Source organism: Martes martes (genome assembly GCF_963455335.1).
Source record: "Martes martes genome assembly, chromosome: 7".
In the NCBI taxonomy this organism is placed as follows: Eukaryota; Metazoa; Chordata; class Mammalia; order Carnivora; family Mustelidae; genus Martes; species Martes martes.
In genome coordinates this window covers 29738941-29751066 of record NC_137894.1, presented here as the reverse complement: position 1 = coordinate 29751066, position 12126 = coordinate 29738941, and the positions used below count along the sequence as shown (strand labels likewise).

General features: G+C 54.2%; 1 protein-coding gene across 1 annotated transcript in view; it reads left to right on the top strand.

The window, feature by feature from the left end:
* Window positions 1–740: 740 nt before the first annotated feature.
* The window catches only part of LINGO1 (leucine rich repeat and Ig domain containing 1), a gene marked incomplete at its 3' end in the record, with an annotated part of 59254 nt that continues 47868 nt past the window's right edge, over window positions 741–12126 (top strand). Inside the window, exon 1 of the mRNA XM_080808286.1 lies at window positions 741–785. The remainder of the gene's footprint in view (window positions 786–12126) is intronic.

Genomic DNA, 12126 nt, shown 5'->3' with positions numbered 1-12126 from the left:
GCTGCTGTGTGTGCAGCTGTCAAAACTCAGAACTGTGCACTAGAAAGAGTAAATTTTACTCTAGGTAAATTATAGCTCAATTAACCTGCCTGGGAAAAAAGCTCTCCGTGAGATTGCTGAGACAGGAAAACCCGAATGACAGATCAGTCAATCAGGGTCGTGTGACATGCACATGGAGGTCAGGGAGGGCTTTTCTGAGGAGGTGCCTTGAGCTGAACCTGGATCAGGAGAAGGAGCCAGGCCTGTGAGGATCAGGAGGAGGTGGGGGGCCCCCCTGGACAGAGGGAGCAGCAGGGTGGTGGTGTGGCTGGCGCTAGGGAGGGAGGAGGCCGGGGTGGGGCGCCACTGGGGGGCATATATAGAGGGTGATGGAAACTCATGTGGGTCAGGCGGCCCAGGCGGAGGAGGGGAGGACAGGAAACAGCAGCTGTGTCCACGTATTGGAGGAGGACCGAGGATGGTGTGATGGAGGGGCACCCTGAAATCAAAGAGAGGGTCAGGGAGCCCTCCTCCAGGGAGGAGGGATCAGCCAGCCAGAGATGCGCAGGCTGGGCCAGGGGACCAGCATGGATGGTGGGGGGTCCTTCTGGGAGCTTGCGGAGGGGGGTGTTGTGGGCAGTGGGAAGGCAGACGCCGGCCATCCTGGTTCAGCAGCCGAAGCCCCTCTTAGCGGCACTAACCTTCCTGCTCTCCACTGCAGTGCATGCTGGGACTGCAACTGAGAGGCTGCTGCTCCCCGGGCCCCAGAGACTGATCTGTTTGCCTCCCGGCGCCGTCTGACCCAGGTAGGGGGAGAGCAAGGGGGCTCCCACTGTCTCGTGCCTCTTTGTTGGATGGGAGGGCTCTGGGAGTGGGAAGCAGGCTGGGCCTTGGTGAGTGAGCCCCCAGTAGGGGCGATGGTATGGGATGCATGTGGGGTTCGAAGGCTCTGGCCACAGTAGTGCCTCCTGGGGGAGCTGGGGGGCACCGAGAGGCCCTAGGACATATAATTCTGCAAGCCCAATTGTTCTCTGACACCCTTGCTAGCTGTGGTCTGTTCAGCATCCTTTCCCTGCGCACACTTGCTAAATACCTCAGCTCTGGTAGCTTCTGCGTCTGTGGGGGTCCCTGTGCTGTCACTCTGGCTTCTCTCTGCCAGAGCTGCTGTACCAGCCTTGTGTTTGTGCTTCCCTGAGTGACAACTCTTCCCCCAGAAGGCCCCAGCTCCTGGCAGGACTCCCGGGGGGGGGGGCCCAAGGTGCTCCCCCAGGCCCCAGGAGCAGCCCAGCTCATTTTCAGTCCACTTGGCATTTCTCTGCTGCCCCTGGGCACCCCAGCTGGAGGCTTTCAGCCCCAAAGGTGGGATGGGTTGTGGGCTAGGCTTGCCAGAAAAATATAGAGAATGTCCAGTTAAATTACAGCTTCAGACAGAAAACAAATCATATTTTAGCATAAGTATATCCCCAGTAGTGCATTGGCTGTACAATTTTTGCTAAATCTGACAATGCTAGTTGTCTGAAGCCCTTAGTCCCCCTCTTCTTCTGGCGAGTCCTCCCTGCTGGGCCCACTTTGGCTCCTTTAGCTCAGCTGCCTCCAGTGCCTATGACAGATGTCCTGGAGCCGGGTGTGGGGGGGAGCCTGCTCAGGTCACAATCAGGAGACCTGGAGGTTCCCCCGAAAGCCATTGAGAGTGGTCTCAGGGTCCTTGCTGTCCCCCCCTTGTGGCTCTCTGATAGCAGAGTCCCAGCTGAGGAGGTCATGGGGTGGGGCCGTCCAGGCTTCTGTGCCTGTGAACAGAACTGTGAGACAGGCCTGGAGCTGTGAAAAGAACTGAGAATAGAAAATTGTTTCACGAGCTTGGAAGCCAGAGTGCTTGGGGTGTGTGGTGGAGGTGGGGGCAACAGGGATAAGACTGGGCCAGACAGTGGAGGGCTTGGAATGTCCTCTTTCTGCATCTTGCAACGCTGGGGACATGGGATGTTTTCCCATGGCGAGTGGAGTCATTTTTCAGACCAGTAAGGTAATGTTCTCTGTGTGTCTCTACCTACCTATCCAACAACCCCAAAGCATTTAGAGCTTTGAACTGTGAGCCTTTCCCACCATCTCTTCCTCCCCAGGACTAAACACTGCTAACTAGTTCAATATGTGTCCCTCCAGACTCTTTTTTCTGTGTACTTAGAAACATAGTTTAAAGATTTTATTTATTTATTTGACAGAGAGAGAGAGATCACAAGTAGGCAGAGAGGCAGGCAGAGAGAGAGAGAGGGAAGCAGGCTCCCTGCCGAGCAGAGAGCCTGATGCGGGACTTGATCCCAGGACCCTGAGATCACGACCTGAGCTGAAGGCAATGGCTTAACCCGATGAGCCACCCAGGCACCCAGAAATGTAGTTTAAAAGCAAAAACATGGGCTCATCCTAGTGACACTGGTGTGTCGTGAGTTTTCACCTGACGACATACTGTATAGATCATGCCAGAGTTCTTCCCTATCCCTTTATGCCCATTGTTTGGGTGATCTTTGAAGTATGTCTCGGTCCTGTCAGTGGCCTTTCAGATTGTTGTGAGTGTGTGGCTGTGTACCAGTCTCCCTCAGGGGGCCTCCGCGTTGGTACCTCCGTGTGCCCTTGTGTTACGGGTCCTCCAGGAGTGTTTCTGGAAGTGGACCAACGGGGCCAGAGGGCACACACCTTTCCAGGTGTGATCTGGTTGGCCAGGTCAACCTCCAGAAGGTTGTGCCGACTTCCCACACGAAAGAGGCCTCATCCCCTCATCTTTGCCAGCTGTGGGCATTAGCAGTCACTTAAGTCTCTACTTATCTGTTAGATACAATGGCTTTTCTTTGGCATTTCTTTGATTACGAATGAGGTGGAGCATATCTCTGTCGGTTTGGGGCCGTTTTCATTCCTTCGTCTGCGAATTGCCGGTTGATGGCCTGTCCTCAGCTGGGTTTTCTATTCTTCTGTCCATTCGATCCGCACGCATTTACTGAGCACCTGCGGGTGGGGCACTGTTTTGGTTACAGGCCTAACAGAGAACAACACTGACAACAGAGACCTGCTCCCTGGAACTCAGGCGCTAGTGGAGGAGAGACAGCCAAGAGAAACGGATAAATGAGTGAAATCTAGTGTGCGTGTTGAGTGTTAAGTGTGAGGGAGGGAAAAATAAAGCAGGGCAGGGGATGGGCAAGGTTGGGCTGCTGAGTCTGCTAGTCAGGAAGGCTTCCCTGGGAGATGGGGCCCTGGCAGCACCGGCAGGAAGCAAGAGAGTGAGGCACGTGGATGGGAGCCTTGAGCACCAGGCAGGCTGGGTCTGATCGGGGCTCACTTAGAAGGCCAGAATGGCTGGGATATGGGGAGCGAGAGAGAGCGGAGGTGTGGCCGGAGAGGGATCGGGAGCAGAACACTCAGGGCCAAATGGACCACCCTTGGCTTTTACTCAGGATGAAGCTGGGAGCCATGGAAGTTTCTGAATAGTGATATGATGGGATCTGAATTTCGTTTTACCCAGATCCCCCTGGCTGCCGTGAAGGGGCCAGGGAAGCATCGAGATCAGTCAATAGGGTGTTATGATGATCTAGGGAAGAGATATGGTGGGGACTTGGAGTGGGAGGGGGGCTTGATGGGGGTAGGGAGAAGTGGATGGGTTCTGGGTGCGTGCTAGTGGTAGAGCCAATGGGATTTGCTGACAGATTGGATGAGGTGGAGTGTGTGTGAGAGACAGACAGTGAGCCAAGGACAACTGCCTTAGTCATCTCGGGCTGCCATAAGCAAACACCACAGGCTTGGGTGGCTTAAACAACACACATGTATTCCTCACACTTCTGCAGACCAGGAAGTCCAAGATCAAGGTGTTGGCAGAGTCAGTTCTCGGTGAGGACCCCTCTGCTTGGCTTGCAGACAGCCACCATCTCACCGGGTGCTCCCCACCCCCACCCCTCTAACTTATTCCCCCCACAGAGAGCCCTGGTGTCACTTCCTCTTCTTCTAAGGACACTGATCTCATCAAGAGGCCCCACCCTCACAACCTCATCTCATCCTAATTACCTCCCAAAGGCCCCACCTTCCAGGACCACATCAGGGATTAGGGCTTCAGCTGATGAATTTTGAGGGGCACAAACATTCAGTCCATAACAGTGACTCCAGTGGTTTGGGCCCAAGTAGCTGGAGGGGTGGGGCTGCCATCAATGGAGATGGACAGACAATAAGAGGAGTGAGTTTGGTATAGGGTAGGAGAGGAGCTCATCTGTGGACAGGACTAGCTGCATAGTGTGTGGGGCTTGGAGCAAAATGAAAATGGGTAGCCCTCTGTTTAAAAAAAGTATTAAGAGTTGTGAAGTGATGATAGTAGGGCATTCAACCAAGAGCATGAAACCACACTCGGGCACACCGGTGAGCAGGCCCCTGCTGGGGCCATGCAAAATGCGTCATGCCCGCAGACGTTCCAGAAGGGTGGAGTTGACAGTTGGATGTGTGAGGCTTGGAGTCTGGGGGGGAGTGCGGCTGGAGACACAAATCTGGGATTATCAGCATAAAGGTAGTATTTCAAGCCTTGAGATCAGTTGAGAGCATCAAGGGAGTGGATATACCTAGAAAAGAGAAGCACCAAAGACTTGGCTGGCCAGAGGGCCTCCTTCAGTTAGAAGTTGGGGGAGGAACCAAAAAGGGTGAATAAGAAAGGGCAATCAGTGAGGTATGAGGTCCTGGAAGCCAAGGGCAAGACATGCTTCAAGCATGAGGTCAAGTAAGATTCAGAAGGAACATTGATCATGCATTAGCTGCGGGAGATCACAGATGACCTTGGTTTCAGTGATGGGGAGGGAGCGGATGTGTGAAATGCATCTTATTGACTTGCAGGAACAAATTGATTTATAAGAGGTTAAGGGATTTAACCCTTTATCTGTCATATGTTGCAAATATTTTTTCACAGTTTTGTGGGGAGTTTTGTCACTTAAGTTTACAGAGCTTTTCTTAACCCCTTACATGTTGAAAACTATCCCATGGTCAGGTCAGGCACTCTTGACCTTTACAATTTCTGGTCTTCCCCAACTGCAAAGAATCGAAAATGTTGTCTTACATTGTTTCCTAATTGTTTTTGAGATTTAAAAATATGTAAATCTGTAGTTCATTTGGAATGTTTTTGTGTGTGTGGTTTGAGGTAGGGATCCAAGTATTTTTTTTCCCAAGTGTCAGCCTGTTGCTTTGATAACTCACCGAGTAAGTTTTCCTCTCTGCTCTGTAGCTCCATGGCCATCATTTGGTCCCACTGATCTGTGCCTGGAAAGAAATTTGGGAAGTCAAGAGAATGGAGGCTTGGTCACTGATGGGGGGGTGGAGGATGTGGGGGCAGGAGTGGGAGTTGACACAGTTGCCTTCAGCGAGAGAAGAGGCAAAGGGAAGTTAGGGAGGATGGGAGCTCTCAAGTATGGAGGGCCTCCTGTATGCCCTCATAGTTCTGCAGGGGTGGTATTCAGTATACCCATTTGCAGATGAGGAAACTGAGGCTCTGTGAGAATTCATCTGTGATGAATTGGTGTCTAGTGGCACCAACTCTTAGGAGGTAGAGCTGAGACCGGGAGGCAGTTCTCATGTTCTGTCCACCCAGGTGAAGGGAGAGGCAAAAGGAAGCGGTTTCCAGGAAGGCTGGAAGGGCTCCAGGCACAAAATACATCCCCCCACCCCACTCTGCTTCCCCGTCTGCCATTTGGCTGGGTCTTGAAGGTTTTCCCATTTTGAAGAGGAACCTGTTAAAACCAGAATACTCCTGGCAGGGAATCACACGTTAAGTTTACAGCTAACATCTTAATTATCAGTTAACACCTCTGCAGGGATTAGCCAACAGCCAGCTGAGGACACCGAATGGGGGCTGGTGTGATGTGTATCTGGGCTGGGAAAGGCCAGGAACGGGGAGGGGTGATAGAGGAAGAGGCAGGGACCCAGAAATTCACTGCTTTCTTCTGGGCCCTTGGGAAAGAGAGGGAGGTGGAGCTGGATCCAGGTGGTGGGGGGGGGGGAGCGGCGGGATGGCAGCTACTCTAGGAAGCCTGGGGCTGGGGCTCGTAGTGGAGGTGACATCTATTAGACACTTGCTCTGTCCTGGAAGCAGAAGAGGCTGGTCACATTCTCAAGCTTGGCCTTGAGAAGGTCAGGAAATCAGCCACCCATTAACTATGTTGGGCAACTGTTGGCAGCAATCACCTGGAGCTGGGAATTGTCTCTGACACCCATAGACCGAATCTGTCACCTAGTGCTGAGGAGCAGTCATAGGAGAGAGGCTGAGGTGTCTGGAACCTCTTCTAGTCTTTGACGGCCAGTCTACCCTGCCAGGGTCAGGGCTAGGTGTGAGCAGGGTCAGTTTCAGTGTATGACCAGGGTCAGGATTCAGTTTGTGACTGGGATTAGGGCTCAGTGTGAGAGCAGGGTCAGCACTCAATGAGTGACCAGGGTCAGGGCTAGGTCGGGGCTCAGTCTGTGACCAGGCTCAGGACTCAGTGTGTGACCAGGGTCAGGGCTCAGTGTGTGACCAGGATTAGTGTTCAGTGCGTGAACAGGGTCAGGGCTCAGTGTGTGACTGGGATTAGGGCTCAATGTGAGAGCAGGGTCAGGACTCAGTGTGAGGCCCCAGGTAAGTACCTGGCAGCCTCCCAGCCCATTGGTGCAGGAGGGCGGGGGATAAAGAAAGATGTCACTGCGTGTCTAAAGCTAGCCTTTCTCTCCCAGAAGGGCTTCCTTCCCCCTTTACTTCACTCTGCACAAGGGGGACTGATCTGTGTCTTTGGGGGATATCATGAGCCTAAAGGTGACCGGCCACCCAACCATTCGTCACTCTCTGGACTCTGACAGCCTTCCTGGGATCCTGGAGTTGAGACCAGCTTCTCCCTCATCTCCTCTCTTGCTCCCTGTCTTTTCCCTCCGCTGCTCTCCCCTGCCTGCCTCCCCTGGTCTTGTACCCAGACCCTGAGACTCCCAGACACCCTTCCAGCTCAAAGGAAACTCGGTGTCCAAGCCATGGTGCTGGCTACGCCTAGGATTATGGGAAGAGTTGCAGGCTGGCTGGGTGTGCTGATGAGGGAGTGAGGGGAGGGGCCTCCCTGCGGTGGCTGAACTACCTTTGGGGCTCCAAAGAAGACTGAGGCCAGATGGAGCAGGCCGTTCTGAGGCCCAGGGAAACCGGGGGCCCTTGAGGCAGGAAGCAGCCACAGGGGCGCCTGCCCTGGGTCATGCCTCCTCCCTGTCAGGAGGCCTGGCTTCTCTGCCTGGTTCTGTCTCCAGCTGGCGGTTTGACCTCAGGACAGGCGAGCCTGAAGCTGGATCCCAGTGGCTTTACCTGAGACATGGCTGGGACTCTGGGCCAGAGCCCCCAGAGGCAGGCTTTGGAAAGCACAGAACGCGGCCTGTGTTCATGTGCTTCTTCGGTCACGGTTTTGGCTCAAGAACCAGCTCTTGGGTGCTGGCCTTGGGGAGGACCAACTCTCCATTCTTGTGGGAGACCCTGATGTGTGAACTGGAGAACAAAAATTGGAGGCCCCAACCAAGGATGTGGCTGGCACGTGTTTTTTGTTCCATTTCAAACAATTTGGTTTTTTACAATGGAGATATAATTCACATCCCATAACGCTCACCATTTTAAAGTGTACCATTCAGTCTTTTTTTAGTATATTCACAAGAGGGTACAACATTGATTGTTCTAATTTCAGAGCCTTGCTCATCACCCTACAAGGGAACCCTGTACCCATTAGTGGTTACTCCCCACCCCCCCATGCCCCAGGCCCTGGCAAACACTGATCTACCTTCCTTCCTTTCTTGGGACTCACCTAGTCTGAACACTTCATATGGATGGAATCACATACCAGGTCCCCTGTTGGGTCTGACAGCTTTCCCTTAAGATACTGTTTTCAAAGTTCATCCACATCGTAACATGTAACAGTATTCCTTTTTATGGCCCTATATTAAGGAGATACCATATCTTGTTTAAGCATTCATTCACGGGCATTTGGATTATTTCCTCTTTTTTGGCAATTATGAGAGATGCCACTAAAAGCACATGTGTATCTGTCCTTGTGGGAATGTGCTTTCTGTCCTTTCGCATCTCTCCTGGGGCCGGGATCCCTGGGCCCTGGGCTGACTCGGCATCTCTGCCTCAGTCCGGACAGGTGCTCTCCATGCTCAGGTCCCACCCCTTCTGATGGCATCACGGTTCCCTTCACTCTCCGTCATCTCCTCTCCGGCCCCTGTAGGTGTCTAAGTTTTCAGCCTTTGATTACAGAACAGTGGTGGAGGGAAATGTGGGGGGCTGTAGGAGACAGAGAAGCCTCCTGACCCAGAGAGGGGTCCTGGAGGACTTCCTGGAGGAGATACCACTTGAGCTTACTGAGGCCCAGTGGACATTTTCTAGGGCAAAAAGAGTGAGGGAGAGTCCTCCTGGAGGGAGACAAAAGCAGGAAGGTGTGAGACCCTTCCCCCTTTCCCCACCCTGGTGGGCAAGCACTGGGAGGCAAGGGGGGCCCCAGGGCCCAGCCGACATGCCCTTTCTCCCTTCTCTCCATCTTCTCTCTTGGTCTTCTCTGCCATTTGCTCAGGGAACTCTAAGGAGCTTGAGGGAAGGGGAAGATGAGGGAGTGAGAAGCCAGCGGCCCCCACAGTGAGAGCCTAAGCAGGGTGGGCAGAAGGATGGAGAACTTTGTTACTTCCTTAGCTGGGGCCAGAGCCTGATGACCTCAGGCAGAGGTGACCATAGGCCAGGACACCTGTGTCCCCAAATGGCATCTGCTTGTCCCTCCCTCGGGGGTAGGGGAGAGGTGGGATGGGCCCTGCCAGGCTAGACGAGGCCCACGGTAGAGACAGAGCGAGAGGCCTGGACCCAGAGCTGTGTGCCCACCCTCCCAGGCTTCTGCTCTGCTACCTAATGGGTAATTACACCCTGACATGCACGGAGCCGAAGAAGGGATTTTCTGTGAAGCAAAATCTCCCGTGAAATATTCAGGCCGTGCTGAGCTTCACTCCCCAGCCACCTAATCGCTGTAGCTTGGCTTGGCCACAGCTTGAGGGGCCACACGTGTCTGGAGGGCCACCTGGGGCTTTTTATTTCTTTCTCAGTGGGGAGAGGTTTCCATGGACTAGGAAGGACCTGGGCTTTGGGCCTAAGATGCTGCCTGCGTGTGCATGCGTGCTTCCTGTTTTCTAGCCCGTGCACGCTGGTTTATGAACTTGGCCACAAGTGTGTGTTCTGGGTGTGCCTGTGTCTGTGTGTGGACACACTCTGGCATGGACGGTGCAGCTTGCCAGCTCTCTGGGTTGCCTCTGAAGATGCTTCTCCACTCTGCCCTGATCTCTGATTCTCAGGGCTGGAGGGTACGTGTGACATCCTTTCAGGGGGATGGCTGCCCCAGTGTGTGAGTTCTGCCTGTGCCTGGCATGGCACACAGAGTTTTGACAGCCTTGAAGCCCTCACCGGCTCAGGGGCTCGGGGATACCAGATGGCAGCCGGCCTGCTGTGTGTGTGAGTCAGGCTTTGCCTGTCTTCTGACTTCAGCGTGTTTGGTTTCCACCGAGTTTTGAGTGCTTGATGTGGGGCTGGGAGGGTGGGAAGGACGTTTGCTTCTGAGAGTTCACTGAGCTGGGACATGTCTGTCCCTTTGTCAGTGTCCGCCCACCCCAGCCCTTTAGCTACCCCACTGGTTTTATCCAGCCCATAAAATCTTGTATTTGCACAGAAGGTCTGAGCGTCACCCTACTAAATCTTGCTTTTGCAAGTTCATTCTCTCCTCCACGTTGCACAAGATAAGCAGGACTAGAATTATCATACTCATTTGGCTGATGAGGAAACTGAGGTCTGCAGAGGCAAAGAGACACACCTGAAGTCACTCAGTGAACCAGGGCTTTGAGCAAGAGCACTAGCTCCTCCTCCCTGCCCAGGGACTCGAGGCCCGGTTGGAGGGGAGCTTGCCCAGAGGAAACAGGCTCTAATTTCATGAATGAATCCTGCTGGCCCGTGCTTCCTTCTCCACATGGAGAGATGGCCCCAGGGCTCTTGCCATCTCTAGTCTATAGAACAGGCAGGGCCGCAGGAGGCAATAATATTGATGTCCATCATTGATATTTCTTTACTGTGACTGTAATTAGCAATTCCTCCACGGCTGAGGCCCGATCTGGCAGACAAGTGGAGAAGCTCCGGCTTATTCATGTCAGCCTGTTAATGTCACACTGACAAGGCTGATGGGGGACTGGCCTTAGGTAGGGAGGAGGAGAGGCGGAGGGCTGAGTAGAAGGTCAGCAGCTCTCCCCTTCTCCCCCAGGGACTTGCTGTCCTTGATCACAGCCCTCTAGAGCTGCCCTCATCCCATCCCCCGGGAGCTAACTTCCCAGGCTGGCTTCTCCATTCCATGGCCCCTCACCCCTCACTGTTCTGCTAGGCTGGCTTCCATTGAAGAGTGGCCTCTGCACTCCCGGGGAAAGTCCATAGGTGTCCGCGCAAGACAGCCCGGGAAGGTTCTGCGGAAGCCTTCCCAGGGAGCTAGAGGCAGGAGAGCATCTCCTCAGCCCTCTGCCCTGTGCCAGCTGGGAGAATCCCCCCCAGCCCTGCCACTCCCAAAGGTGCTAGCCTCCATGGCAAGGGAAGCACAGCCCCTTCCTGCAGGTCACTGCACACGGCTGTGCGCTGTTTCAAACAGGAGGGCTAGGATGAGCCCTCCCAGACCCCTGGGAGTCTCCTTGTCAACCACCTCAGGCTCCCCTCTTCCCTCCACTCCAGGAACTTCTCCCCCAGTGTCCCTCCACCTATATCTCTCTAGATCCTTCGGTTCCTTGAGCAGATGAAGCCAAGCCAACCGTCATCCAGGGAGACATTACTCTGCCTTGATATCTCCCCAGCGCCTAGATAACCAGCCTGCCTGTTTGATGCGTGCCTAGTGTAGGGCTGCTTGGCACTAATGGTAAAACTAGCTCTAGGGGCCGCTCTTGCTTCTGTACTATTTATCCTGTGGTGGGTTCTGTTAAAAGCATCTTACGAGAATCGGATCTTCAAAACAACCCTATAGGATAAATACATTTATCATCCCCATTTTCAGATGAGGAAAACTGAGGTACAAGGAAATTGAGCACACTCAAGCTCCTGCTGAGCTGTCCCCCTCTCTGCCTCCAGCTGTAGTCCATCAAGTCATTTCCTCCCCTGCCTCTCTCCTTCCTAGGCTCCCCAGGACAGGCAACGGTCGTGTCTTCCTTGGTCCCCCTGCCACGCCCAGTGCGGGGCCCACAGCAGGCAGCATAATTGGCAAGTGAGGGTCATGGCGTCAACAGCACAGTCCTCTGAGCGCTGCATTCACAGATGGTTCCTCTCCCATGGTTCTCTGGAGGGCACCCGTTGCCCAGGGAGCCCTGTGTGCTCTCTGCAGACCGGGGTCTCTGGTCTCCTGCACTGTATGCCCCGCCCATGGCCTTTTCCACATGAGGCCCCAGTATCTGATTACAAGGCTCCCTGATGCTGACAGAGGCAGCCCTACCTGCTGGGTTACGTACCCCCCCCCCCAAAGAGATTTTCGAAGCTGTGTCTCAGCTCATTCTGGGACTTGGCAAGGAGGCCAGTTCTTTTGTTGGACAAACACTTGCCTAGCACTATGTACTCGGACCGCAGGCCCTATGGAGGGTCTTCAGCATGCTGAGAAGATGAGCTCCCAGCCCCACCCTGGGTGCACACGGCCTGTGGGGGACAAAAGCTGAACCTGACCTGACCAGGCTAAAACTTGCCCAGGGGAGGCAGTACCAGAGCAGACTCTGATGGTGGGGTATGGGCAGGACGCGGGAGGAAGGCAGCCAGGAGAAGGTGGTACTTTCAAGCTAAGGAAGAGGGAAGGGCACTCCAGCCAAAGGGAACAGCCTATACAAAGCTCTGAGTCTGAGTGAGCAGGTCGTGCTCGGAACGAGGCAAGATCGATTATAAAACACGCAGGTGGGTGGGCCTGCTTGAGGAGGGGTGGGGCTGGTCGTGGGAGCCATTGGAAGGATCGGTATACCCCTACCCCTGCAGGTGCTTGGGGCCTGTGAGGACATTTCCCTAAAGGCCAGGGCATCTACAAATGGTCACAGGCCCAGGGCACATTGCCAGGAAGTTCAGTATGTCTCCTTTCCTGCCCAGTGTGGGGTGGTGTGTGTTAGGCC